Below are 14,751 nucleotides of genomic sequence, written 5' to 3' on the forward strand. Positions count from 1 at the left end.
GGTTGGTGTGTTCTTTGCAAATCAAGTTAAGTTCTGCAAGATTTTAGTGTTTCCCAAGCCAAGGTAAGCCTCTTGTAACTTTCTTTTTAGTTTCTTGAATTGTAAGAAGTGAAAGTTGCTTGTTTTGAAGTTTTGGTTGTTGTAGTTGCTGCTAATGTTTATTATTGCTTTCAGTGGATAAATTATGCTTAGATATGTTGATTTAGGCTTGTTTGATGGCTGGTTTGATGTTTGAGCAAGCTTTGAGATTTTAAACTCAAGCTTGCCTCTCTAATGGCATCTTTTGTTTCTGAGTTTGGGTACTGGTTTTATTGCTTGAAAAATGTTCTTTAGGATGTTTAGAATAGGCATGGAAAGTTTGGTAGAGTTTGGGGATGAATTGAAGTTGTTATGGAATTTTTGGTGATTCCTGCACTGAACCGGAATTCCGGTTCAGAGGGGCCTGTAGGAACTGGAATTTCGGTTGGTCCCCAAGAAACCCCACAGAACCGGAATTCCGGTTGGGGAACCGGTCTACCGGTTACGGTAGTTTTGGGAACCCTAGTTTTTCCCATTTTTGAGTTGTTTAGGGTATTGCCATGTTATTTATCGATAGGAAAACTTTAGTTTCAAGTTTAAGTCCCCGGAAAGTGATGTAGCGTGTCACTTACCAGTGCTGTGATTGATGTGATTTAGGAGCCTGTAATCCGCCGAGCAGTTGTTCCACTCAAGTTGGCCGGCACACCTGAATTCGGAATCAAGGTAAGATTAGTATAACATTTTGCATATGTTTATACATGTTTAGTGTGCATGTTAGTTGCCGTCAGTATAGGAAAATCTATAGCCCTCAGATTAGCATATCAGGGCTTCGGTGAGGTGTACATAGAGATGCACCGAGATGCCAACAGATATATGCTAGGCTATCAGACAGTATGAATTAATTGCTACCACATCAGTACGATTAGACAACTGAGTATAGGCTGGATTCGCGGTTAGTCATACTTTGTCAAGATCGATCCTGATTCAGTTAGGGTTATGGTTAGGTGTATGGGCGCCTGATTATAACCGAGATATTAGCATGTTTATTATGTTATGCTTTTCTTACTGAGTCTGTCGACTCACAGTGCTATTGCTAAGTGTAGGTAAGGGCAAAGGTAAAGTTGAGGAGCCGTGAGAGCGAGCAGGTGAAGATTGTACATGTCGGGGCGGTTAGGCCTAGAGCGTACGATCCTCGGGACATCAGGGCTTTTGTTGTTTAGTCGCTAGGTGACAAATATTTTGTAAATGTGTAGTAAACTTTTGTAACTGTATTTTGTAAACGGGATCCTGGAATTTTATAAAAAGTTTTATGTTAAGTTTTAATTAAATAAGAAAACTTTTAATTATTCACGATTTTCAATAACCTCGTTGATTAGCAACGAGCTATGCAGTATGTTAAAAATCACGCTAACACGCCTTTGATAGTTAGGGTGTTACAATTTGGTATTAGAGCCACCAGGTTGTCTTCCGAAGATCGTCACGACATGTACAATCATCATCAGCAGTCAGCTCGTTCCACGGTTCAGTAAGCTTTTATTGCTTTAGTAGTTTATTTTAATAGTATGATTTAAGAAAAGACTGTTAGGAAGCATGTTAGTAGCCTGATAGTAAAATAGGCTCATGTTTTTTTTTTTAATTTCCAAATAAGCGGCATTAGTAAGTTTTTCTTTAATCATGATCTGACCAGACTAGCTCTTGGTTACGCAGGCTATTCAGATTAGTATGGACGCCAGGCGAAACACCAGGAGCCAGGGTAACTCAGTTGGATCAAATGAAGGTCAGGGAGCTCAGATTCCCCCAAATGTCCATGGTCGAGGTAGAGGTCCCAAGCGCAGGGCACGTGGTCGGGGTGATGCTAACCCGCCACAGGTTACCCAAGCTGCTCAGGATACCCAGAATTGGGAAAACAAGTTTGCAGAAATGCAAACTAAAATCAATGAACAAGAGGAAGTGATTCGACAGTTAAGACAGCAGGGTGCTCCTACAGTTCCTGCACCAGAGATACCAGTAGCTCCTGCCCCTGCTCTGTAGGCCAAACATGTTGTCGCAATGAACTTGATGGAACCCTTGTATGAAAGGTTCCGTAAGCAGGCACCTCCAGTATTTCTGGGAGGTCCCGATGTTATGAAAGTCGAGCAATGGCTAACTGTGATCACCAGGATCTTGAATTTTATGGGCGTCATGGGTAATGATAGAGTGGTATGTGCCACTTTCCAATTTCAAGAAGACGCTTTAGTTTGGTGGGACATGGTGTCCATGATTCATGACGTTACCACAATGACCTGAGAGAAGTTCCAGGAACTGTTTAATGCCAAGTACTATAATGAGCCGGTCAATAGTGCCAAGAGAAAAGAATTCACCCATTTGACTGAGAAAGAAAACATGAGTGTTACTGAGTATACGACTCAGTTTGATCGCTTGGCAAGGTTGGCCTCGGGAATTGTGCCAACCGATTGCAGTAAGAAGGAGAAGTACCTGGATGGGTTAAATGCAAAAATCAGACACGATCTAATGATCACTACTGATGACAAAACCACTTATGCAAAAATGGTGGATAAAGCACTGCGAGCAAAGAGTGCAGTGGGATGTATGATTGAGTCTGGTGGGACTCCGGTTGTTGGCGGGGCCCCTACCCCTCTTGCATCAGGTTTTAGCAGGGGAGGTAGTGGTTCGGTCATGGATCAGAAAAGAAAGGCATCCACTGCAACCAGTGGCTTAGGTCAGAACAAGAGGTTCCGAGGGAACCAGGGTCTAGGCAATCGGCAGGGTAATTTTGAAACCCGATACACTTACCCAGAGTGCCCCAGTTGTAAAAGGCACCATCTGGGGGAGTGTAAAGGATAGGGGTGCTTTCAGTGTGGCATGACAAGGCATTACAAGAGGGAATTTCCTCAACTCAAAATCGAAGCACCAAAGACTGCAGCGAAACCCACTCCAGCAAGGGTGTTCGCCATAACTCAGGCTGATGCAGAAGCCAGCCCTTCAGTAGTAACAGGTCAGCTCTCGGTCAATAACTCTTATTTCTCTGTGCTGTTTGACTTTGGGGCCATTCATTCTTATGTGGCAACCAGAATCTCTAGTAAATTGGATAGACCGCACGATAGATATGAATCAGGGTTTGGAACCCTATTACCTGGCGGAGAGTTAGTTATCTCCAAAAGGTGGATTAGGTCTATGCCGATCAGGATTGACGATAGGGAGTTAAGTGCTGACTTAATAAAAATGAGCTTAGTAGATTTTGATATTATACTGGGAATGGATTTCTTGTCCAAGTATTCAGCCAGTATTGACTGTAAGAGGAAGATGGTAACCTTCCAACAAGAAGGTGAAGAACCGTTTTTTTTTTCTCGGTTCGGTTCAGCGATTGCGGATCCCGGTAATTTCGATTTTATTAGCCAAAGAATTGTTATGTGATGGATGTCTAGGGTTTCTGGCCGTGGTATTGGATACCACTCGGCCTGACTCTGTTCGGCCAGAAGACATTAAGGTGGTTCGGGAATTTTTAGATGTTTTTCCTGATGAACTTACGGGTTTACCACCTCAGCGAGAAATTGATTTTGTTATTGATTTGAAACTTGGAGCAGAACTGATTTCTAAAGCCCCTTATAGAATGGCTCCAGCAGAACTTAAAGAATTGAAAATTCAACTCCAAGGGTTGCTTGACATAGGATTTACTCGGCCTAGTGTGTCACCATGGGGAGCTCTGGTATTATTTTTCAAGAAGAAAGATGGGTCTCTCCGAATCTGCATTGACTACCGGGAATTGAACAAACTAACAATCAAGAATAAATATCCGTTACCTAGGATCGATGATCTTTTTGATCAACTTCAGGGGAAGATAGTCTTTTCAAAGATTGATCTCCGATCGGGCTATCAACAGTTGAGAATCCGAGAGGAGGACATTCCAAAGACGGCTTTCCGTACTATCTATGGACATTATGAATTTCTGGTTATGTCGTTTGGACTAACCAATGCTCCCGCATCTTTCATGGATCTGATGAATTGTGTATTCAAGGATTTCCTCGATATCTGTGTTATTGTGTTTATCGACGACATCCTTGTGTACTCTTAGTCAGAAGAGGAGCATGAGCAACATCTCCGAATGGTTCTACAACGACTTCGAGAACATAAGTTGTACGCCAAATTCAAGAAGTGTGAGTTCTGCCTATCTCAGGGTCCTTCCTTGGGCACATTGTTAGCAAAGATGGGATCAAGGTGGATCCAGGAAAGATAGAATCCGTCAGGGATTGGCCAAGACCGAAAACAGTGACAAAAGTTAAAAGTTTCTTGGGTCTGGCTGGTTATTATCGTCGGTTTGTGGAAGGGTTCTCTAAAATTTCAACACCCTTAACCGAGCTTACTAAAAAGAATCAGCGTTTTGTATGAACAGACAAGTGTGAGGCTAGTTTTCAGGAGCTGAAGTAGAGATTAATTACAGCTCCAGTGTTAGCTCTGCCTTCTAAAAAAGAAAAGTTCGAAGTTTATTGTGATGCATCCAGACAAGGTCTGGGGTGTGTGTTGATGCAGGTTGATCGGGTTATTGCCTATGCTTCTCGTCAGTTGAAAGAATATGAGCAGCGGTACCCAACTCATGACTTAGAATTGGCTGCGGTAGTATTTGCTTTGAAGATTTGGCCGCATTATCTCTATGGAGAGAAATGTGAAATTTATACTGACCATAAAAGTCTCAAATATTTCTTTGCCCAGAAAGATTTGAGGCGTTGGTTGGAGTTAGTTAAGGATTACGACTGTGAGATCTTGTATCATCCTGGGAAGGCCAATGTAGTGGTCGATTCCTTGAGTAGGAAGGGTCTCGGGCAAGTAGCTGGTATGATTCAGATTTCACCTGAGATAGTAGAGGACATGGTCAGATCTAGCATTGAGTTTGTTGTAGGCAAGCTTCATAACCTGACGCTGCAATCTGATCTGTTAGAAAGAATTAAAGTCGCTCAGATGACTGATCCAGAGCTAGTAAAGATCAGAGAAGAGGTTTCAGCTGGTCAAGTCAGAGACTTTACGATGTCAGATAGTGGGATGTTATTGTTCAAAACCAGGGTTTGTGTTCCTAATAGTGTGGAACTCAGGAATGAAATTCTCGAGGAGGCTCATACCACTCCATATTCTCTGCATCCCGGCACCACCAAGATGTATCAAGATCTTAAACCTTACTTCTGGTGGAGCGGAATAAAGAAGAATATGGTAGAATTCGTATCGAGATGCCTAACCTGTCAGCAAATAAAGGTTGAACATCAGAGACCCGCAGGGTTGTTACTGTTGGGTTTTATGCCCTAAATAAAACTCTCTACAATCTGATTAGTTATCAATATAAGAAATTTGAAGTGATTGATGTTTGCATGAATTTTACATGCTAATGGTTTAATATGTTTATTACATTCACACACACAAAATCAGTTAAATCCAGATCATATGTTTATTCACAATTACAGTATCGTCAACACAGTGGAATGTGATTGGGATCATATGAATCAAAAGACTTGGTCCCTGTTTCATCAGTGTTATTGGGTTTACACTAATGTGATAATCAGCGATGATGTGTACTTACACTTGGAGTAAGTGTTATGTTCTTTCCAGGACATTAGTAAAGTATACTAGTTTTGAATGTATGGAGTAACCATTGGACTGGACTGATATTGCAACTAAGTTAAGATATTACAAACTTACCGTTATATATATCTTTCCAAGTCAATATCAGTAGTTGATCTTAAGATTAAAAGAATCTAAATCCTGATATGCTTAGGCTCAACTCAGGAGTGATATTCATGTTCTTTGATTTATTAGTTAAGCCTACTTTTAGGTCAGGGTGATACGTATATTTTGGGAACATGATAGTATGATTGAGTGGGAGTGCTGAACATAAATATGGAATCTATAGCTTCTACTGGTGTATAGAAGTCAAGTGATGATTCCCTTCGAGCTTAGCAAATAGAAGTAAATGGATGAGCTCTTGTTTAACTGACTAATTATTAGATCATTAAACACCATTTACAGGTAGCTAAGTGTTTTAAGGGGCAAAATACATTGAGGGGTGAGAACGGTAAAGAAATCCCATCTCGATGTAGATCATCTATATAGAGGATCTTTAAATCACAATAAGATTATAACAATGGTTAAATGAGATAGCATATTGATATCGTGGAACATATAATATGCTCTATATAAGTCTGAGAGTGTAATTCTAAGTTCTAAGAGTGGATTCAACGAAGAATTAATAAGTAGGAATTTACTTGGTAAATTTGGTTCACTTATTGGAAGCTCAGCATATAGATCCATGGTCCCCATTCTAGTTGAGAACATTCTACTTGTAAGACTCATTAATTTATTCGTGATTGATCAATTATAATTCTAAAGTTAGACTATGTCTAATTTCATGAATTTTCACTAAGCAGGGGTGAAATTGTAAAGAAAAGAGATTCTAGGTTTATTTATTTATTAATGGACTTTATATGTCCAGTTAATAATTAAATTAAATGACAATATTATTTAATAATCTATTTTAGTTATTAAATAATTAGTTTTGGCATTTAAATGGTTAGAATTGGAAAATTGGCGTTTTCGAGAAAATAGAGATAAAATTTGTTAAAACTGCAAAATCAAGTGGGGCCCATAAACTACACCATGGCCGGCCACTTATTGAGGTTTTTCAAATTAATATTTTCATTAACCTAAACCTAGTAGTTGCCTATAAATAGAAAGTGATGGCTCAGTCAAAACATAAGTTTTCAACATAAGTTTTCAACACAAGTTTTCAATAACATCTTCTGACAGAAATTTCTCTCTTCAAAAAAACTGAGCCTTCCCAATTTTCTATACTTGGCCGAAATCCCTATTCTCTTTTCTTCTTCATAAATTTCGACCCTAGTGAAAGAGTAAGTGCCCACACACAGCAAGCAGTAACTCAATCATAGATTGGAAGACTGTGAAGGATCAAACTTGAAGAAGAAGGACATTCGGGCTCAGATCTTGATAATACTCTACTACAGAAAGGATACAAGGGTTAGAGATCTGAGTGGAAGGAGACATTAATTCCGCTACATCAATGTAAGGTTTTCTTAACTTTATATGTGTTAATTTATCGTTTTAGAAAGTTCATATTTAGGGTGTTTAAACAACATACTTGTGAGTAGATCTAAGATCCTGGTAAAATAAATTCCAACAGTTATAGCCTTTAACCCTACCTGAGTGGAAATGGGAGGACATCACGATGGACTTTGTGGTCGGGTTACCTAGAACCACGGGTTTGTTTGATTCTATTTGGGTTGTGGTAGATCGATTCATGAAGTCTGCACATTTTCTACCAGTTAAAACAACATTTTCAGTGGATCAGTATGCAGATTTGTACGTCAAAAAAATAGTAGGACTGCATGGTGTACCAAAATCCATAGTTTCGAATAGGGATCCTAAGTTTACCTCTAAATTCTGGTAGAGTTTGCAACAGGCTATGGGTACTAAGCTGAAATTTAGTACAGCTTTCCATCCTCGGCCTGATGGATAGTTCGAAAGGACAATTCAGATACTGGACGATTTATTGCGAGCCTGTGTTATGGATTTCGAGGGCTCCTGGAGTAAGTACCTACCACTAATAGAATTCTCGTACAATAACAGTTATCAGAGTACGATAGGGATGGCTCCCTATGAACTGTTGTATGCAAGAAAGTGTAGATCTCCCATCCACTGGGATGAGACAAGGGAGAAGAAATACCTGGGTCCAGAATCAGTACAACGAACCAATGAGGCAATTGATAAAATTAAAGCTAGAATGCTTGCCTCTCAGAGTAGGCAAAAGAGATATGCAGATGCGAAATGCAAAAATGTTGAGTTCCAAGTAGGGGATCCCGTGTTTTTACGAGTATCTCTAATGAAGGGGATCAAGTGTTTGGGGAAAAGTGGCAAGTTATGCCCTAGTTTACAGGACCTTTTGAGATTCTCGAAAAGGTTGGAAAAGTGGCATATCGGTTAGCTTTGCCTCCAGCTCTTTCAACAGTTCACAACGTATTCCATGTCTCTATGCTGAGAAGATACGTTTCAGACCCTGCTCATGTACTTATCTACGAAAATCTTGAGCTGCAGCCAGACATGTCATATGAAGAACAGCCAGTACAGATCCTTGATAGAAAGGATAAAGATCTTCGGAATAAGACCATAGCTTTGGTCAAAGTACTTTGGAGAAATAGCAAGGTGGAGAACGCCACCTGGGAGTTGGAATCAGACATGAGAGCCTAATATCCAGAGTTATTCAGGTTAGATTTCGAGGACGAAATCCTTTTAAGGGGGGGATAGTTGTAATGACCGCTTAGCTTAAATTTAGAAATTAGCATATAATTAAGGTTTAATTATGGAAATTATTTATTAATTCTAAATTATTAATTTATGGTGATTTATTTGAATTCAGAATGCATTTTATATGTCATATATAGAAATTTCATAATTTTGCATATTCGGTGCCCGACAACATTGGAACGCGGTGTTTGGCTATTAGAATCACATCTTAGTATTTTTAGTATAGCGGGGCGATATAGTTAGACATTGGAAATGTCGAGAATAGTCGGGATTTTAGAATTTCCCAAAATACCCTTTAGTGGTTTTTTGTATGAAAGGGCAAAATGGTCAATTTGACTTTTATGAGTTTTGTCTTTTTGTGAGATTATGTTAAGTTTTTAATCAGATTTTTTATTTAAAAATGAGCTGAGTTGTTAGATAAAACAAATTCATTTTGTCATTTATTTAAAAATTAGAAAATTTTAAAAGAAAAGGAAGCTTTTTCTTTCAATTCTCTCTCTCTTCTCGAACTCACCTAGAACCAGCTAGGGTTGGTGTGTTCTTTGCAAATCAAGTTAAGTTCTGCAAGATTTTAGTGTTTCCCAAACCAAGGTAAGCCTCTTGTAACTTTCTTTTTAGTTTCTTGAATTGTAAGAAGTGAAAGTTGCATGTTTTGAGGTTTTGGTTGCTGTAGTTGTTGCTAGTGTTTATTATTGTTTTCATTGGATAAATTATGCTTAGATATGTTGATTTAGGCTTGTTTGATGGCTGGTTTGATGTTTGAGCAAGCTTTGAGTTTTTAAACTCAATCTTGGCTCTCTAATGGCATCTTTTGTTTCTAAGCCTGTAATTCGCCAAGCAATTGTTCCACTCAGGTTGGCCGGCACACCTGAATTCGGAATCAAGGTAAGATTAGTATAATAATTTGCATATGTTTATACATATTTAGCGTGCATGTTAGTTGTCGTCAGTATAGGCAAATCTATAGCCCTCAGATTAGCATATCAGGGCTTCTGTGAGGTGTACATAGAGATGCACCGAGATGCCAATAGATATATTCTAGGCTATCAGATAGTATGAATTAATTGCTACCACATCAGTATGATTAGAGTACTGAGTATAGGCTAGATTCGCGGTTAGTCATACTTTGTCAAGATCGATCCTGATTCAGTTAGGGTTATGGTTAGGTGTATGGGCGCCTCATTATAACCGGGATATTAGCATGTTTATTATGTTATGCTTTTCTTACTGAGTCTGTCGACTCACAGTGCTATTGCTATGTGTAGGTAAGGGCAAAGCTAAAGTTGAGGAGCCGTGAGAGCGAGCAGGTGAAGATTGTACATGTTGGGGCGGTTAGGCTTGGAGCGTACGATCCTCGGGACATCAGGGCTTTTGTTGTTTAGTCGCTAGGCGACAAATATTTTGTAAATGTGTAGTAAACTTTTGTAACTGTATTTTGTAAACGGGAACCCGAAATTTTATAAAAATTTTTATGTTAAGTTTAAATTAAATAAGCAAAATTTTAATTATTGACAATTTTCAATAACCTCGTTGATTAGCAACGAGCTGCACTGTAATACCCGGAATTAAGAAATAGAGTAGCAAAACCCTAACTATATAATTATGTATAACGGAGGAATTATATTATTATATAGTTCAATATGTGTGATTTTATATGAATTTTAATATATTAAAGACCCCATTGGTGAGCCAGGGACATTTTGGTAATTATGACCCGAGAAGGGTTAAATGATGAAATTAATGTAAAAACGTGCTTATAGAACTGTATTATTATATAGTATGCCTGTGATGTATTTTTCAGGTGTGTTCTGACAGGTTGACGCGGTATAGTCACAACCGGGTATTTCGGGCCAAACTGTGTTCGAGCCCGAAATGCAATTTAAATTGAAATATTTGGCATTTTATTTAATATTGAGAAATCTGAAATTTATTTGAAATTGAAATGAGTATGAAATGATAATTATGCCCTTGTGAGTGTGTATGCATGTTTTATAGCCCTAGGGGCAAAATGTTCTTTTGACCTTTATTGACTTACTTTAATAAAAATGGAATTTTGAGGAAAAACAAATTAATTTTCTGGTCTTTGTTTCCTCCTTGCCCGACCCCTCTCTCTCTCAACCATCTCTTGATTTTCATCTTTTCAATTGGTGAGAAATAAGCTTGATTGAAGCTTGGATATTTGGGGATTGTGGAGCTTGGCCTTAAATTGGTTTGAGGTAGCTTTCTTTTTACTGAATTTAGTTAAAATCCTTGCTGAATGTTATTGTTAAAAGAGCATGATTAAGTTGTGAAGTTCTTGACTTTGCATGTGGGGGAAATTGGTGTTTATTTTGATAGATTTGAGTACGATTTGCATAATTATGTAATGGATTATATATATATATATATATATATTTTGAATAGATGTAATGGATTATATTGTTGTGTATTAGATGAGTTTTTTCAAGGTTAAAATTCATGTTTTATTTTGTGTTCTTGCTGCTGAAAGTTGAGGTTAAGTATGCTTGTGAATTTAGAAAGTTGTTTGTGGGTTTTGATGATTTTTGCTCAAGCTTTGGAGCTTTGGTTGGAATCCATGTTTGTGAGCTTGGATTGTAATTACAGGGTATTTTTCTTGTTTAAAATTCATGTTATATTGTTATGTGATCGCTGGAAATTGGTTGAGTTTGAAGGATTCTTAGCTCAAGTTCTTGAGCTTGTGTATAGCTAGTGTAAAGCATGAATTTTGTGTTTATGCAATCTGAATATTGGTTTTTGTTATGGGATTTTGATGCATGAGATATGTGTTTTTGATCCTTTGATATATGTTAGCAGCTCTATTTCATGATTTTGAGATATAAGCATGTTTGGGTTGATTTGGGGGTAAGTTTGGCATATTTTCGTAGCTGAAATCTGGGTTTTTTGGGTTTTTAAACCCAGTGGTCGCGACCATGGTCGCGACCATGATAATGGCATATTTTTAATTTTTTTAAGTTTTTGTTTTTGCCATAACTTTTGACTCGAAACTCCGTTTGGGACGTTCTTTATACCGTTGGAAATCTCTTTTTGAGCTCTATGTGATTATCTGTGATTTGGATGCCAATTTTATATTTTTGTGGAAGTGGATTTAGGGATTAACCCTATTTATGTAAACCCCGGTATTGTGACTAGGATTACCGGCACTTGGTCAGGAGCACCTGGGGATTTGGAATCTCTACTATTGCGGGACAACAGGTAAGACAGTGATTAGCACATAGAGTATGCGCAGTGGCGCTTATGTTGAGAATGATATGCATGAATGTTTAGTAACCGGGATTAGGGTTATTACCCTAATAGGAACGGTCTAATAGCCTAGGGTTATTACCCTAGTGATATATGTGTATATAAATGCCATGCCATGTTAATTGAAATGAGATTTAGGGATTATGCGCTCAAGGCATAATTAAGTTGGACTCAGTACTCATAACCGAGATGAACCACTTCTAAGGCCTTAATGTATTTAGATGTGTGAGAGCAGCACGTGGGTCTACGTCATGTAGATTTAAATAGATGTGTGAGCGCAACACATAGGTCTACGTCACGTAGACATAAATGGGCATGTTGGTATAATAATTAGGTCTGTGTCATACAGACGTATGTGAATGGTATATCTATCAAATAGTATGATGAGCATATTATTATTATTATGGTTTATACTGTCTTGCTGGGCTTGGCTCACGGGTGCTCTACTGTGCAGGAAAGGGTAAGGCATTAGCTGATCAGCCATGAGTTTCTGGAGCAGGGCGAAGAATGTACATGTTCATGCCATTTCAGACCAAGCGGGTTATGGGTCTATCAGTGTTGAACTTTTGAATTCCGTTTTGCCGCATAGGTCGGCTAAAAAGAAAAGACTTGTAATAAGTTTGTAAATATTTTTGGGATCCCAACTATTTTAAAAGTTTAAATATATTACAAGTTTATTTTCATTCTGTTTATTGTAAAAGTTTAAATTCTGCACTATTTTGATTAGTAATCCCAGTTTAGGGGATTAGGGTTTCATAAGAGTTTTTGGGTAGCGTGCCTAACAGTTTAGGGCGTTACATGCAATATGTTAAAAATCACGCTAACACGCCTTTGATAGTTAGGGTGTTACATATTGGATCCTTATAGGACCGGCCACTAGAGCCTATTTTTGCTCTATTTTTATCATTTTTTATTTTAAATAAATCAATGCTAACCCTATGTGAATTAGTATAAAAGGAAAAGAATGGTCTCATAATCCAATTAATGACTCTTGACCTAGTTTTTATTCTATCTGACAACTAGAGAGTTTGAGACTTCTTCTTCTTCTTTTTTCTTCTCTAATTCAAAATCCTTTAGTCTTCTTCCCTATCAAAAATTCGAGCCTTAGTGATAGAGTACATGCCCACGCATAGCAAGTTGGTACTCAATCATAGTGTGTAAGACTGTGAAGAATCCAATCAACTGAAGGAGAATCAGTCTCAAATCTTGGTGATAGTCTGCTACAGAAAGGATACAAGAGTTAGAGATCTGAGCGGAAGGAGTCATTTAATTTCGCTGCAACCAATGTAAGATTTCTTGAACTTTATATGTGTTTAAATTCCATTGTTTTAGAAATTCATATTTAGGATGTTAAACAACATATATAGTAGTAAATCTAGATTTTAATAAAATAATACCCAACAACTGGTATCAGAGCTAGGTTAATGATTTACTTTCATGAAATATAGATTTAAAACGATGTTTGTGTTGATTTATATGTGTTCATGTTGGTTTGTGTGCATATTTGATGATTATATAGAAATCGCAATTCACGTTGATAAATATTTTTGTTTCGTTCTGAAAATAATTTTTCTGGAAAGTAGATGAAAAATTAATAAATTTAGGCTTTTACATAACTAAATTTGGATTTTTTATGAATTAGTTATGATTTTTTAAAGTTTGAAAAACAAAATATCTAAGAGAACATCCTCCGCGCGCGCATGGAGACACGACCGTGTGTCATGTGCGGCTCACTCGGACAAAATCCCTTCAGACAAGGGTGTGTCCGAAGCATGCCCCCCCACCTGACTGAGTTTCCTCACCTATGGAGGTTGCACGCAGCCTCGTATCTCAGCCAGATGCTCACTTCCACACGGGCAAGGGTATGCATTGCATACCCCTGTGCCCAAATTTTGTTTTTATGATAACTTTTGATTCAAAAATTATTTTTCATTGAAACAAAATTCAAATTTTGGGAGAATTTTGTGTCGAATCTAAATTTTCAATTAAAAATCTAATTATCATAATAAAATTAATTTTTATTAATTTCTTAATTAATTAAAATTAATTTTAGTAGCCTTTAAATTTGAAAATTTCATTTTTCAACAAATTAGCCTTATGGCTATTTTTTTATTATTTTTGTTTATTTTAATTATAAGATCAGATATTACTTATTTTATTATTAAAATTTGACATGATCTTATTTTGATATTAAAATATTAATAAAATTTAGAAATAATCTAGTTAAAGTTTCAAATTTTCTAACCATGTCAGATTTTCAAAATTTATTATTTTTGAAATATATTTTTTTAAATTAAATTATAAGATCAGAAAAATGTTAGCTTTTGACATTTTATCTTATTAGATATTTATTTTAATTAAAAATTTATTTTTTGCAAAATAACATGAAATTTTGAAAAGTTTGTTAATTTTGTTTTGAATAAAAATTTTAGGGTTTGGTAACCATTAAATTTTCAAACTAAGGATATTAAAAGAATAAATGCATTTAGAAAATTACATGAAAAATTATTATTTAAATGAAATAAAATATATTTTGAAAATTATTCTAATTTAAGTTTATCTGAAATTAAAAATTTCTAACTTAAATATAATTTTCCATTTAATTAAATGCATTAAAATAAAATTAAATGATTAAGTATCTTGAATAAAATTAACTTAATTGTTAATTCTAATTTAATATCTAAGAAAAATATTCTAATTCAAGTTGATCTAAAATTAATTTTCAACTTAAATATATTTTTCTACTTAATTAAACATTAGAAAAATATAAATTAGTTACTAGAAATTACTATCTATACTTTATTTCATCAAACTAAGTGTGTTTTTTTAAATTAATTTTAAAATCATCTAATACCAAATTAATTTACATTCATTTTAAAATTAATTATGTTCCTAATCAATTTTAATTAGGTTAAACTAATATAATTAGCCTAATACAATTATTTAAATAAGGCAAATGGGCTTTTACAGTTGGGGTAGTTCATGTGAGGGAGGGTTGGGTTTAGTATGTCATACACACTACCATTGGCCCCCTATCTCTTACACAAGGCCCAAAAGAGAGAAATTTAACCCTTAATTAAATAATTATTATTAATTGAATAAGTCTAATGCTAATTGGGCGTAAATAAAATTATCAAGGTGATATATTATTTTTAGCAACCTAGTCTATTTAAA

The sequence above is a fragment of the Cannabis sativa genome, chromosome 9, assembly GCF_029168945.1.
Source record: "Cannabis sativa cultivar Pink pepper isolate KNU-18-1 chromosome 9, ASM2916894v1, whole genome shotgun sequence".
Taxonomy (NCBI): Eukaryota; Viridiplantae; Streptophyta; class Magnoliopsida; order Rosales; family Cannabaceae; genus Cannabis; species Cannabis sativa.